Source organism: Alligator sinensis, unplaced genomic scaffold, assembly GCF_000455745.1.
Source record: "Alligator sinensis unplaced genomic scaffold, ASM45574v1 scaffold743_1, whole genome shotgun sequence".
NCBI lineage: Eukaryota > Metazoa > Chordata > Crocodylia > Alligatoridae > Alligator > Alligator sinensis.
The window spans coordinates 541,960-546,170 of NW_005842512.1; the positions used below are offsets into that span (position 1 = coordinate 541,960).

The following is a 4,211-nucleotide window of genomic DNA, read 5'->3' on the forward strand; positions in this document are numbered from 1 at the left end:
TGCCACCTTTAAGCCCTGCATTGGTTCCGTGTGCTGGGATTGGGTTCTGGGGTCCCATGTGTTGGGTTTGGACCCTGCATGCCTGACCTAGCACACAGGGCCTGGGGCTCCCCACAGGTCCAGAAATTTGTTAGTAGGAGGAGCAGTGCCACTCCTCTGATGCTAAATTTTTGGACCCATTGAGAGGTTCTCAGGCTGGATGACAAGCTGCTGGGGGATGGATCTGGCCTCTAGGCCAGGGATTGAGCACCCCTGGCCTAGGTAAATTAGCTTATTCTCCTGTCATGAAGAAATGGCTAATCATGGCACAGAAGGGGGAAGAAATGTGATATCAAGATTGTGCAGAGTATGAGACCCAGGGAATCCCTTGCAGATCTTGGTGCATTCCAGTAGAATGCCTGCTAGTCCCAGTGGGGAAGTAAAAGCCATGAAGCTGAAGTTCATTCTTCAGGGAGCACCGTTAGCATTTGCAGGGATTGTCAGTGCACCACAACACTGCACAGAACTACTGCTCAGCTCTGAGCATGGCTTCATCTGGCCTTGCTCCTCAGTATCCCACAGTAGAGGGTCTACAGTCATCCTAGAGAAGGGGCAAAACATATCAGGTGCCTCCTCTCCCCTCCCCCTGCTCCCCACCCCCATTTTCACACTGCTTGCACAAATTTGGCTGGCACTTGCACTCATTTGTTTCCCTCCTTGCTTCACAACACTGGAGACTGTAAGAAGTCTGTGAAAACTGATTGTGATTTGCTTATCAGGAATGATGCCAATGATTCTTTTGCAATCAGTAGAATTAGAGTGGGGGTGAAATATTTTCTTTCTGGTTGGTGGACTAAGGCTGCGGTTTGAAAAATAAAGGTATTCTTGAAAGCATTTGTGTTAATTATTCCATTTTTAGAAGTCTTAGTAAACTACTGAAGATTATTTCTCTATATCTGCATTTCTTGAGTTAGAGGTTGCAACCCCAAGTAGGGGCTCAGTATCCCTTCAGTGGGGTCAAAGGCATTCTTACTTCTATCAGTCCAGTGGAGGGGGGGTTGTGAAGTAGTTGTTGGTGTTAGAAAGGGGTCTTTGCCCCTGTAAGTTTGATAACCATTGCTTCATGTCATCTGAATGCCAGGGTTTGTTCCTTCACCACTTCTAGGGATGAAGAGTACTGCTCTCTCAAACTACCTTTTCTTCAGGCAGCAGCTGATAAGAATAGCGTCATAACTCATGAAAGAAAATGCATTGGAACAATACCCTTCTGAGGTGTGAGCCATCAGAGTTCACCGTGGTTCTCTCCTATTCTTAGTTTTCCAGTGATGCAAAGCTTTATTTTCTAGTGCCTGTGGAAAACAGGCTTTTGGGCCTTGCAGTCATTTCAGGCTAAAACCATTTTATGCATGCCCCTTTTTTTTTGTTTGTTTTTAAATACCCATGCCAGTCTGACATTGGAGTGGTGTAACATGTGGTTTTTGTTTTGCTCCCCATCTAGTTTCTATCTTTGAGCCCAAGGTAAAGGTAACATTAGAAATCCACAGGTGTATCCACATCACTTTTCTTAATCATCATAATAACAGTCATCTTCCTATTGCAGTCACAGAATGTCTCTCCTCACATGGAGGAGTAAATGGGTATTGTGTAAAATGTATTGCATAGCCCTTGATCCTCAGGTCTCCTAAACCTGGGATGTTCAAACCCTGCATCTGGCCCAAGGAGTCATGTTGTCCAGTTCACTGGGCTTTTCCTCCTGGTTCTGAAAATTTGGTAGTGGAGGAGTGGTGGCAGTGTTAACTGCTGCTCCATTACTGCCAGATTTCCAGGCCTGCGGGGAATACTGTGAGCTGGAGAGGAAGGCCTTGCACACTGGATTGGACGAAGTGGGATCAGGGTGATAACCCTGTGGATTCAGCTGCAAACCAGTGCCACTCTACTCATCCAGTCCACAGGCCTAAAAAGTTGAGCACCATTGTCCTAAACCATTAGATGAGAGTAGCTCCTGAAGAAAAAGATGGTACTGGTTAGATTTTTTTATAGTTTATAAAGAAAGGAATATAGTATCTATTGTTTCTAGGTCAGCTGTATCAGTTCCCAGAAAAACTTGTGTTAAGTGGCAATGAGGCTTTGATAACATGTGCACTTGCTAGAGACTTGCTTAGATTTTCCTGGTATGTGGATCTTTTCAATGGGGTGCCTCTGTCATGAATCAGAAGGAAAGCTCACGAGCTGCCAGATGCATAATGGAATTGTTCATTTGTTTACAGAAGTGTGTGTAAGCCTTTGTAAAAGAGTGATGTTAGGGAGAGAGACAGAGTAGGGACCTTTATTGGTTGTAGCTGAGAGAATGCCATGAAACAACACAGGATTTAGTTTCAGGGAGAAACAGGCAGTTTGTATTACTGCCAGTGTGCATGTACCATTTGGTTGTTGTGAGCAGGACCCCAGATATTCACTTCCTAGTAAGTCATAACTTGAAGTTAAAGTAGCATTTGTCTGGTCCGGCTACAAACCACATAAGGCAAAATATTTGAAAGCTGTAATGTTTTCAATGCTTTCTTTAAACCATGTGCATTGGCTTTCAATCCAGTGATGTAAATTTGAGTGTGGCAAATACTGTGCTTCCTCACTGCAAGACTACTCATTATAAAGGACCTATGGTAAAAGGCATTTTAGTATCAAGTAAATATGAACTGGAACTAACACCTTGGCTCCAAGCCCACCTGCAGCTTTGGAAAAGTTAGGAGTCAGATTTGAATCTTGTTGGTCAAGCCCATTTCTTGTAACCTGTAAAAGTTGAAGGAGCGACAGGTTATAAAACTATGTTATTAAAAAAAGTTATTATTTTTATTATTATTTTTACCTGTTATTTTTTTGTCTGTTCCTGACTCACGACCATTCTTTCCCCAAGGTTAGTAATGTGCAGAAGCAGTTTTCTTCAGGGCACTTGTGGTCAAAATAGCATGCACTGATCCATGTTACTAAGAATGTTTCTAGTGCTGAGCAGCTGTCACACTGGTGTATTTTTACAGGTCCAGCTTCCCTTCTTAGGGGAGAGGTTTGTAGTTCCATAAAGGGCCATGGTTTAGGGTAGCATTAATGCTCCATGAAATCTGAAAATCTGTGAACCAATCTAGTTTGGAGCATATCAAGCCAGGCTAAGTGAACTCTTGCCCCACAACCAAAACACATGATGCCCTAGATGCATACTGAACCTGCAGGTGAGTTTGGAAGCACAGAAATGGGGATGGGTCTTGGCTTTGCTTCCCCTTCTGCAGGCAGAGAAAGGTCTGTGTACTTTTTTCCCCTACTCTTTTGCTTCCCTTGGATGCAAGGCTTTTGAAGGCCCTTTTGAGTAGTTGTGTGGTTAGTAGGGAAGTACTAACTATATGTGGTTTTACACATCTGTCTGTTACATCAGAGATTTAGATTCAATATGCAGGAACAATATGGCACTTGGGAAATTCCTTGTGGGATTTCAGTTCTATAAATGATTAGTGGATTACACCAGCAACATAAATGTAGTATTTTCATCTGTAACATATAATGATGTGAAAAAAAATGTCCTTGTCTTTATGCAAAAGACAGGAGATTTTTAATTCTGGCATTTCCATAGGTAGTAGGTGTTAAAAACAGTAATGGACTGACAGCTACTTACATGTGACGGTTACATTTGGCCTCTTCCTCATAATGGCCTACTTTTGAAGTGCAAGTGTGTGTGTGTGTGTGTGTGTGTGTGTGTGTGTGTGTGTGTGTGTGTTTGTCTGTGTGTATACATATATATAAGACAAAAACCTAAGGACAGATTTTTCAAACCTAATACTGAAAAGGAAAGTGCCTGATTTTTCCAGAGGTGCTGAACACATTTGCATGAGCCATTCTTTTCAAGTGGTGAGGTTTAATGATTTTGACCAAAGTATCTTGGTCATCAGCTGCGCACATTAGAAATTGTAAAAGATAGAAGCAAATGCTCATTTGAAAACAGGGATTTAAAATCCCTTTCCTCTTCTAACTTGGTTATTCAGGGTTATGTCCCCTTTGCTCTGACCAGTAAGTCTCACAAACTTCTTAACAGGATGTGAGACAGATTTTAATCCCCTGCTGTTATGACGCAAGAAAAATACAAAACAATACAGGAGACATTACTCTGCAAAGATTCATAGATTCATAGATGTTAGGGTCGGAAGGGACCTCAATAGATCATTGAGTCCGACCCCCTGCATAGGCAGGAA

General features: G+C 42.5%; 1 protein-coding gene across 10 annotated transcripts in view; it reads left to right on the plus strand.

Moving 5' to 3' along the window:
- The window catches only part of ATXN1 (ataxin 1), a 272,506-nt gene that overhangs the window by 81,498 nt on the left and 186,797 nt on the right, over positions 1 to 4,211 (plus strand). The gene's annotated exons all lie outside the window — the stretch shown is intronic.